This window comes from Drosophila erecta, unplaced genomic scaffold (assembly GCF_003286155.1).
Source record: "Drosophila erecta strain 14021-0224.00,06,07 unplaced genomic scaffold, DereRS2 tig00000294-arrow-arrow-pilon, whole genome shotgun sequence".
Taxonomy (NCBI): domain Eukaryota; kingdom Metazoa; phylum Arthropoda; class Insecta; order Diptera; family Drosophilidae; genus Drosophila; species Drosophila erecta.
In genome coordinates this window covers 357,226-369,163 of record NW_020825218.1, presented here as the reverse complement: position 1 = coordinate 369,163, position 11,938 = coordinate 357,226, and the positions used below count along the sequence as shown (strand labels likewise).

Genomic DNA, 11,938 nt, shown 5'->3' with positions numbered 1-11,938 from the left:
GACTATAGCATTCTCTCTCGTTTATATTAAAATTTTACCGTAAAGGTAAAGGTAGATCGGCTTTTAAGGGTAGTACGTTACATAAATATATATTGCAAATGCCTCTTAATTTAATTTTAGTGCTCATAAGTTTGTTTTAGCATAGTAGTCTCTTATCGTGGAGTATGCATCGACGGAAGTAATACTTTTCATTATCTGCTTGTCGACACAAATAATAGGGTCTTTATGGCCCTTTAACAAGAATCTCGGCCTCACTGTTCGATATCAGCAGCCTGAAGCTTTTGTTATTACCTAAAAAATGTCTAATTTTGAAGCTGGTTCAAAAAAGTCGCCAGCCACAGATATCATCCTGATTAAGGTCAAACAAAAAAGCAAGAGAGATAACAATTGAAGATCACGACCGAAAGACGGGCCTGTAGTACAGCTTAGATAACAAAGAGTAGGAGATTCTACTACAAACCACAGCCGATGCCGACAAGGTTTTGAAACAAACAAAAGAGGTCAAAATCGTTACACTAAACACCCGAGCAGAGACGTGCCCTACATAGATAAATGGAAAAAAAGAATAGTCCTTAGCCAACCCCTACTTAGGGATGTGTTGTGAGGAGAGTTGAGCGCTACCCTTGAAGCAAACAATTAAAATTATGCATTGTGTGTGGATTTGTGCATGAATAAATGTGCACGATCTTCGTGTATGTATTCGCTGGTTAAAGGGCGGGACGATTATATGTCTATATGTACATATATATGTGCTGCACTTTTATACGCGTAGGTAACATGTACATATCTATGTATGATTTGATTTTAATTAAAACAAGATATAATTGAGAACATAGTTGAGATCCCCGACCATAAGAAAACCGTTACTCAGCTAGTGGAAGTGCTAACGAGAAGTTTTAACATTTTCTGGAATATCGGTAAAAATTGGGAAACAAAACAATAAAATTAAAAAAAAATTGTAACTTTCCAAAATGGCTTGGCAAAAAGTATTTTGGCAAATCTATAGATACTTACAAGGTATATAAAAAAATTAAATCACCATAATATCACATTTTTTTAAAAGTGAGTTTTGTGCGGTTGGTGGGCGTTAGAGTAAGCGTGGCAACATTTGAAAACTAACTTGCGCTGCGTCTATGTCTCTGGAAGCTGCGTGCTTAGTCTCAACATTCTAGTTTGGGAGTTCCTGAGATCGAGGCGTTCATACGGACAGACGGACGGACAGATCGACTCGGCTATTGATCCTGATCAAGAATATATACATCATATGATCGAAAACGTTTCCTTCTGCCTGTTAGATACATTTCAACGAATCTAGTATTCCCTTTTACTTTACGAGTAACGCGTATAATAAATGTTGATGAAAACTTTTAGTACACCCTTTTATTGGTCATTACTTATTTAAGTACACATATCGTACAACCTGTAGATTTTAAAAGGTTATCTGAACCAACTAACGATTACGATATTCACAAATTTGACTGTGAAACGCCAGGATGGTCGGCCTTCGGTGCGCGGAGGTCTTTAGAAGAAACACGCGTTTCATATTATTTGCCGGATACGGAAATATTATTTTAAATAACTGCGCACCATCACGAAGGAAACATGTTCCCGTGGGTTCGTCAAGGGACTGAAAGTGTGTGTATATATCCTCGGCCGTAACTACTCTTGCCCTTATTAAGTGGTAATGGGATGGGAAGAGTGTGCGTGTGCACGGGAAATTAACAAAGGAGCGTGCAGAATCTGATTCTTAATATTTGCTTATTCTCGCTTATTAATTTATTACTTGGATTATACATACTTTGAAAATATGTCTTAGTATTATAGTTTATAGTTTGTCTCAAAACCGGACTATTGGAACCTTTAATACCCAACAAACCAGCAATTTTTAAAAGGACAAGACAAGATTTACTTCTTCAAGTTGCACAATATTACATTAAGTTATCCATTCGACTTTAATATAAACAGATATTCGGTGCTGGAATGCTTTTTTTTCTTGGTTACACCTTTTAAAATTTAACGTGTCTGTGATGAAAGGCACAAAATGGCTACACTGGTTTTTGAAATATCATTTATGCGAAGGAAGATAATTTCTTAACGTATGAAGTTAAAAAAGCGTCTGTTTCCGAGACTTCACGCTAGCGTCAATTAGTAGGTATTATGGTTCCAAAATGTCGCAATCTCTGTAATTGATCCTGATCATGAATACTTTATAGAGTCGAAAACCCTCTCTATCAGCTGATACATACTTTTCAACTCTACAAGTAGCGCGTATAAAAACCTGCGCATCTGCAACTATATCGTTAGGTAAAGCTGAGAGATAAAAATGCCTTAATGTAAAATCAATCATTTTTGTTAGCTTGCTCTTCAAATTGAAATACATTGATTATTTAGAGAGGATACAGCTATGGAGCTATTGTTAATTCTTTGTGTTGCGTTGGCGACACATAGCTGAAAAGTGGCCAACCGATAGCAGAACAGCGTTTAAATCTCTATTTAGTGCACCTCGTCTCCAGCAGCGTATTACGGGTGTGGAGATTGCTTGAGTTGCTGTTTTTGAATAGGGCTGACGCTTTACATCATCATCATCACCGGCACACGGCCCTCGTCCATCCTCATCCTCGTTTATAATCGATGTTCTTGCAGCCGTTCAACCACACTGAAATAAACTTGAATTTGAATTGAGTGTAAGAATATAAACCACAGTTGTTGTATACGTACAATGATTTCATATATGTAGGAATATTTTCTTCCTATTATTAACGGTTTCCTCCGCAATCTCTATATTCTTCGGATGTTTTTCTGAGTGTCCCTAAACCAGTGCGACCAGCCACCCACCACCGCCTGCCTGCTGTTGCCAGCAAACTAGAAAGCCCGACCGAAACAGCCTTCCGCCACGTGGCGCTGACAAACTGCTTAAACACGCCATTGATGATTCAAATACAGTCTGGTTGGGTCTCTAGCCGCCGTCGTCAGACGTTCTCCCTCTTCGGGCTCAACAAATTACACACTTTGCGGCATTTTGCGCTTTTAACAATTTTATTGTTATCGATCGGCGGTCGCCAGGCTGCCAATTACCAAGTGCTAGAGCAGACAAATTCCAAATATATGGCTATACGTAGCCGGCAGTGATGCAAATGCCGTGTATTCGTCATTACGTATTTAGGCTACTTAGTACTGGCCTTGACTCTATTCCCGACAGGTGACCATTCGCTTACTTTTTCTCTTGCAAGTAAACTGGAATACTTACATAAATCGATGTCAGGTGGTACACGTGTTGAAGGGGATTAATGTGTGGTCATCGAAGGTAAGCGCAGCTGTAGCTGAAAAACAGGATTACAAGAGGATATCTTCATTGAAAATTTACTTTAAATATGTAACGCTTTCAACACGTTATATGATTTTCCAACATATTTTTAATAGACCTAAGTAAATTGTGTTAGTTGACAACTTGATTTACTTGAAATGGAACTGCATAGCTAGCGTTCTTATTGTTTTAGTGTTTCGCAATCCATAAGCCATGTGTTCTTAAGGGACTTTGTTACCCGCTGGGCGATTTTAAGGAAACTTATCATCGCATGATGTTTTCAATAATTACAGTTTATCTAGTCCAGAACAGTATTGTAATGCCTTATGCATGTATGCCTTATTGATCTAACTCAATTATATCAATACCCAGATACATATGGGCAACTAATAATTATGGGTTGTAGGTATCATAAATCATAAATTATAAAAAAATAGATGATGATCTTACGTGAAAGATTCAACATTATGACATACATACACTTTAAATTGAACAAAAAACGGCTGCCTGTTGGTGGGCAAGTCGAATGCACCTGGATTCAAGTGACAGAATTTGATGTATGCGTTTATTGAATTTATGTTGTATTTTTAAAGTAATAACGTACCAAAAAAATAGTTGACAGCAAAAATATCTATAATGAAATTACACACGATTATACCCAACGTCGTTTACAGGAATTACTCATAAGTTCTAATGAATGCTTTTAATGAATTTAAATCCCTTTTGGTGAAAATCCCATTTACACAGTCTCATTTTGGCTCTAGTAGTTTGAGTTTAGTTGTCGGCATTATAGCTAAATTGGACTTCCTTGTCTTGACTCTCTTGTTATTTAGTTCCCGAGATTTTCTCAGACAGATTTACACTTTATGGGATCGGAGTCGTTCCCTAAGACCAACCAAGGTATACTATATAGACTACCTATGTAGACTATGTAATAGATTCGTTGAAAAATATGTAACAGGCGGAAGGAAACGTTTCCGACCATATAAAATATATATTATCTTGACAGGACACCATGTCCGTCCGTCTGTCTGTATGAACGCCTCTATCTCAGGAACTACTAGAAGCTAGAATGTTGAGATTAAGCATGCTGCTTCCAGAGACATAGATATTTCTACGGATATTCCAGAAAATTTTAAAATTTCTCGTTTGCACTTCCACTTGCTGAGTAACGGGTATCTGATAGTCGGGGAACTCCACTATAGACTTCTATCTTGTTTATTTTTTACACACGAGTCCCACGGCCACACCTCCCGCCCAGCCGACCGAGGGGCACTGCGTGTATCGTAGATCGTAGAAGATAGACGCGATATAGGAATTGGTAAAGGAACGAGTAAATGTAAATATTAGTAAGATCTAATTATGTATGTGTTAAAAAAGTTAGTATTGATCGCTTTAAGAGCGGCATAGAGTAAGGATTGGATGTAATAACATAAAGTGTATTATATGATTTTAAATTAGGGGTAGCAGTTTCTAGTTAATCTGCTTGGAACAGAAAAGTTTAGCCGACTATCTAAGTCGGGACCTATAAACTTCACCACGAATCTGATTACAAATAGGGATTACAAATTAAATTAGCTAGGGAAGGTACATTTTTTTAAATTATGCTACTATATACATGTATAACAAATCTACCCGAGCAACGCAGTGGTTGAGCTTGTATGGAACCGCTGCAAAAGTACATATATAAATTTAAATTTTACTAATATGGATTCAAATTGGCCAGACCGTACCACAACATCCTGAGCTTCCCCGATAATATTTGCCACCGGAATGAATGCGTCCATTTCTTTCAGTCAAATAAGGTAGCCGTCACTATATTATTTCGTTGAAAAGTATGTAACAGGTAGAATGAATCCTTCCCAATCCTATAAAGTATATGCATATATTTTTGATCAGAATCACTAGCGAATGGATCTGTCTATCTGGGTGTCTGTGTCTGTCCGTACGAAAGTCAGGATCGCGTGAACAATAAAAGCTAGAAAGCTTAGACTCAGCAGAGTTTTACGCTGAGCAAGTTTGTGTCAGAGCGTTACCATGCCTACTCTAACGCCCACAAACCGCAGAACTATATCACGCCTACAATTCTTTTAAGTGTTTGGATTTGTATACCCGTTGCTCGTAAAAGGGTATACTAGATTTTTTGGATTAGTAACTAACAGGCAGAAGGAAGCGTTTCGGACCATATAAAATATATATATTCTTGATCAGGATCAAAAGCGGATTTAAGCTGGCCGTCCGTCTGCCTGTATGTATGAACGCCTCGATCTCAGGAACAGTAAAAGCTAGCATGTTGAGATTAAGCATGCACATTTCAGAGACATAGACGCAGCGCAATGTTTCCAAATGTTGCCTCTCCCACTGTTTTGAAAAATGTTTTGATATTCTTTAAATTTTGTATTGAAAATTTTTTTTTTAATTTCTATCGATTTGCCAAAATACTTTTGCCACGCCTACTCTTTTGCCCACAATCCGACCAGAACTGTCACGCCCACACTCTTGATACTTTTTTAGAAATTTTTTAATTTTATTTTTTTTCCCCCAATTTCTACCGATATTTCAGAAAGTGTTGAAATTTCTCGTACGGAAGTGCGTAATAGCGTAGTAGCTGAGTAACGGATGTCTAATAGTCGTGGAACTTTACTATAGCATATAATATATGTATATATATATACTGCATATATACGTATAATACGTATATAGCAAAGATATACAAGTATAAGTTTCGACTTGCCGATGGCAGGTTTCTTTTAATGTCGTATTCAATTTTAGTTCGTATTGAAAGTATCCTGTACCTTCAACTTGTTTACAGGTATGTAGCGAAATATAGTTTAAAATTGTCAGAAGAGGTTTAACGTTACTATATTATAATTTATCCGTGTGGTTGGCAACAAAATAATTGAAGAAAATTTGTGTATTAACTACTCAAATCACATTCATGCTATAACAGCAAGCAGTATAATTTAAACCTTATCTATTACTCGCAAAGGCAGCAAATTAAATTATTGTACAACAAATGTTTCGGCAATTTTCATGAATTCAAAACCATTGAGATGAAATAATGAAAATCCCAAAAAACAATCAAAGGGATACCCATACCCAGTTCTCAACCCTGGTGCATTCATTCCCTGTCATGCTTCTTTGCTTCCACCAGAAACACATCCCTAGCTCTACAAATATATTTCGGTCTGCTCCTGGACCTGACCCTTTTTGAATGTTTGACTTGAGTTTGGGGTGTCGTCTATGGACGCGTGCGTGATTGTTGGTGAGCCACACACATTTGCGTCACTTCAGCATCAATATGAAAAGTAGGCGTATCTCTACTGATGAAGTTAAATTAGCGCACTCAGTTGATCCAGGTCTTATTTATCTGAACTTTCCAATTTCTGTTACTGGCAGTTGCAGTACGGCTTCTAGGTGGGTTACTGTGATTCTGCAGACCATATGAGGCTTTGCTATACGGAAATGAGCATTTTGGGAGATTCAAGATTGGGGATTCAGAGTAATCAAATACATATTTTTGAAGCATTAAGCGATTTGACTTTGAACCTATTTTAAAAAGTTGTACCGTTTACTTGAACAGTGTTATTACAATTATTCCTGCGTTACAGTGCAGTTTCATACCGTGTTGAAATGAACAAACTCATTGTTTCATTATTTTAACAACGAATGCAATAATAAACAACACAAAATAATTTAGGCAACAATGTGATGCGCGCCCTAGGAAGACGATGACAATTACAATGAGGATTTAGCCATGGCTGCGGTGGATGGTTGTCCTCATCAGGGACACAGACTGAAGCACAAATCGCTTGGCTGTAGCCGGGGCTGCCACTTCACTGGGCAATTAGGCATTCGACTGGAAAAGAAAAAGGGGAGCTTTAGCAACAGCAGCATCAAGGAAAAATGATCAAACTAAATTTGTGAGCTCTGAAACCTAGCTTTTGCAATTGGATTTAAGTGTTAAGGCAAGATGTTACCGGTGCCGTCACTGTAATTCTCGGATGCCGTCGGCAACTGGTATTATTTCTCCAAATCGGACTCCATAATATACAGCTTTTAAAGAAATTAATTATGGTATTATTTCTCCAAATCGGACTCCATAATATACAGCTTTTAAAGAAATTAATTATCCATATACGAGTATGATAAAATTTCATTATATATTACATTAGCACAGTAAAAGATTATACCAAGTTATGTAAAAGGTAGAAGGAAGCTTTTCCGACCATATAAATTCTTGATCAAAATCACTAGACGATTCCGAATAAAGATCTCGAAGACTATAAGAACTGGAATGTTAAGATTGGGAATATTGTTAAGATTGGTTCAGAACTCGCGTTCTAACCCACAAAAACCGCCCAATCCGGTACGCCTACACTTTTGAAAAATATTTTTCTAGCCAATTTCTATCGATATACCAAAACAAAAAGCAGTCACGCCTTACATTCTGAAAAGCGTTTTTAATTTTACTAAAATGCTTTTTTAATTTCCATTGATATGACAAATTAATTTAGAATTTCTCTCTCGCACTCCCATTAGCTTAGTAAAAAAAGTCTGATCGTCTTGAGAAACTTCTCCTTTCTTAAAATTAATATCTTACATTTATAAAAATATTGTATTTTGTTTAAATGGATATTAAAAGTTTTTAAGTAATAACTTACTTAAATTTGAGTCTTTGATTAAATATAAACGCACACGGTCCCTTCTTTATTCAGTACAACAAGTGCTGTTGACAGCATCACTTTCCGCATTTCATTTTGTGTCATTAATTTTGGAGTCGGAGAAACCGCATTGTGAAAAATAACAGCTGATCCCCCTTTTCCCTTTGATTTTGTGCTCGGCATGCTTGTTCGAATCGCCGACTGGAACTAAATTGTGACATGTGATAAGAATTTTTCAGATAAATCTCGATGAACCGACGAAGTGTTGGCATATGTACCAAGTTCTCAATTTTCTTAATGCTCAGCTATTCGCAAAAGTTAATTTATAATAATGCTTTTAAGATATCTCAATAATAAATGCGTTAGGAATTTTATTTTTACAGTGCTATGTTTGCAACCCTATTGTTATTTATACATATTTAATGTTCATAAAATTATACATGGGAGTTGTAACACTTGTTTCTTTTATGTAATCTATTTTTTTTTTAACAACAATGAGCTTCACAACTACGCAACTTGCCACGATGATAATAAACAACAATGAATTTGGAATTATACGTTTACATTTAAAGCATTAGCGGATCAAGGAACTCGGCTTGTCCGTGCGACAGCCAGTTTCAAGGTAAAAATGAGCTCTGCGGCTCAAATACATAGATACCTGTAGATCTTAGTTATGAGTATCAAATTTTGTTATCATACATATTTCGGCACTTTTAAGTTGTTGTTGTTTACGTACAAGGGAATAGAATTAGATTAAAGATATAAAAGGCGCATCTAAGTTAAGTCACCTGTTTTACACAATATATTTAAAACTATGTCTTTGAGCAAGGACATACAGAGGTTTTATTTTGAAGCTTCTCTCTGGGCACATGACGATATTTAGTAGTTTGCGAATTATAATATTACATTTTTATAGCCGTTACTCGCAGAGTAAGGGTATACTAGATTCCGACCATATAAAATATATATATTTTTGATCAGGATCAATAGCCGAGTCCAACGGATCAATAGGCATGTCCGTCCGTCTGTATGACCGTCCGTATGAACGTCGAGATCTCAGAAACTACAAAAGCTAGAACTTTGAGTTTAAGGATGCAGCTTCCAGATACATAGACGAAGCGCAAGGGTGATTCCAAATATTGCCACGCCTACTTAAATGCCCACAACCACACAAAACTGCCATGCCCACACTTTTGAAAAATGTGTTTTTTTTCCATTTTTTTTTTTGTTTTGTAAATTTCTATCGATTTGCCAAAAAACTTTTGCCACGCCCTCTTCACCGCCCACATGCCGCCCAAAACTTTCATGCAATTTACATAATATATTTAAAGGCATATAATCGTAAGTATACCAAAAAAGAAAATATCATGAGTGCAATATCCAATGGTTATATGGATTTTTTGCAATTTAGACATTACGCCAAATTATATAAATTAAGGTATTTTCACACATTCCAGGAAAATCAGATTCGTCACCTTTACAATGCGCCATGAAGTTTTTGGCACACGCAATAGGAATGACAAAAAGGCGATTCAAGAATGTTTCCCTTTGAAGAACCCCAGCACACTGGATGCCGGCACTAAAATAATGGGAAATGCGAGGGGAAAGGGAAATAGATTCGTTGATGCGTGTGACTTCAAAAATCCAAAAAACGTGTCGGACAGGATGTTGAGAGCAAGTAAGCTCAGTGGTGGCTTTTTAGGGGTGGTTTAGGTTTCGAATGCTGTTACTTGGTGGTTTAAATTCAGTAAATAATATATATCGAAAATGTAAATGCAAGCAGAAGTAGCAGCGTATATGGTATATGTGTTTGCATATTTTATTTATATGTACAAATACGAACTAATAATTAACAAATATTCGAGTACGCGAACAGTCTGCGTTTACTCATTTTCACAACCATATATAAAAATGAATATACATATATAGAATGCTTTAGTCGAGTTCTCCGACTATCAGATACCCGTTACTCAGCTAGTGAAAGTGCGAACAAAAAATTTCTTCAATTTCTGGAATATCGTAAAAAAATTTAAAAAAAAGATTAATTTTTTCAAACTTGTGGACCTGACAGTGGGCGTGGCAAAACGATTTTTGCCAAATCGATTGAAATATACAAGACAAATAAATAAAAGGAAAAATTTTATAACATATTTCAAAGGTGTGGGCCTGGCAGCTTTTGGCGGTTTTAGTGGTCCACATCATTAAACTTGCGCTGCGTCTATGTTTCTGGAATCTGCATGCCTAATCTCAACTTTCTAGCTTCCATAGTTCCTGACATCTCGACGCTCATACGGACGGATAGACAGACGGACATAGCCAGATCGACTCGTCTATTGATCAGGATCAATATATTCTTATTCAGGATCAATATATTCTTGATCAGGATCAATAGGCGAGTCGATCTGGCCATATATGGTCGGAAACGCTTCCTTCTGCCTGTTACATACTTTTTAGCGAATTTAGTATTACCCCTTTTACTCTACGAGTAACGGGTATAACAACAATACAAAACATATCTAATAATACATACTTTTCAAAACCAAAAAAAAAAACCCATACATTTAGTTAAATATATTTAAAAAACGAGATAGAATACTATAGTTGAGTTCCCCCGCCGACTATCAGATTCCCGTTACTCAGTTAGTAAAAGAGCAAACGTTGGCGTTAGAGTGCGCGTGGCAAAAAGTTGCTTGGCAAATCTATGGAAATTTTTCAAAACAAATAAAAAACTGAAAAAATATCGCATTTTTCAAAAGTGGGGGCGTGACAGTTTAGAGCGTTTTGTTGTCTCTGGAAACTGCATGCCTAATCATTCTAGCTTTTGTAGTTCCTGAGATCGAGGCGTTCATACGGACAGACGGACATGGCTAGATCGACTCGACTATTGATCCTGATCAAGAATATCTATATATATCTATATGGTCGGAAACGTTTCATTCTGCCTGTTACATACATTTCAACGAATCTAGTATAACCTTTTACTCTACGAGTAACGAGTATAACAATTCAGGTCTCATGTAAGGCAAGGGTTTTTGTACTTCTGATAGTGTTTGACTATTTCAATAATTTTAATTAAATACATATTAAAAACAAATCTGGAATCAAGCCCAAGTGCCGCTACTCACGCTACAGGTAAGACAAGGCCTTATAATGTTTGACGTTTTTGAAGCCGGTACCTAAAAAAATATTTCATTACATTTTTTTGTGTTCAAAATAATCGAACTTCATTACGTACATAAAAATATGAATATTAAATAAAATAATTTATACAATAAACCAACTTCAATCACAGAACAAGAATTATTGTTAATATGCACATATAGTTTGATAACTGTAAGCATATTTATATACATACGTTGTATCCATTAACACAACCGACATCACAAATAATAATAATACTTACCTTGGAGATGGGGAAGGGCTTTTAAATGCCCAAGTCTAGTAAGCAGGTCCGTAAATAATTTGTCTTGAGTTCGTTCCATGCTTTCTACAAACAAAATTATGACACATGTTTAGATTGTAAATTATTCAGAATGTTCAGATTTTTTATAATTTTGGATATATTTATGATCAAATATGTTAGGGATTGAGAGCACTAAAGTTGATAAAATATCATCATATCCAAACATATGCATACAAAGACGAATAAGACTTATACATATACATGTCCATCTAGACTTATATGAATTCAGTTTTATTTGCCACCGTTATTATCGCTGAATCCATAAAGTTAAAGTTGCCCACGATTTATTAAACAACCAACCAAAACTTCAATAAGATTTTCGAGGGGATAGGGTACACTTTTCTTTCTTCTATAGCCATCTCCCTCCTACTCAACTCTTATTCGCCAGATGTGCGCACGATGCATTTCGTTGTAATGCCTCTCTCCCTCAAGTGTCTATAGCTATCTCTTTTCAAGGCACGGAAAACAGCACAGTTGTTAGCTACCGATGACTGCAATGGAAAAGAG

General features: G+C 36.3%; 1 long non-coding RNA gene across 1 annotated transcript; it reads right to left on the bottom strand.

Moving 5' to 3' along the window:
- Positions 1 to 2,594: 2,594 nt before the first annotated feature.
- On the bottom strand, positions 2,595 to 11,616 carry LOC113564658. Its single transcript, XR_003408197.1, has 4 exons — positions 11,372 to 11,616; positions 11,094 to 11,144; positions 2,719 to 3,320; positions 2,595 to 2,666 (listed from the first exon to the last, which is right to left on the bottom strand). It is a non-coding gene; the product is annotated as an uncharacterized LOC113564658 (long non-coding RNA).
- Between the last annotated feature and the right edge of the window lie 322 nt (positions 11,617 to 11,938).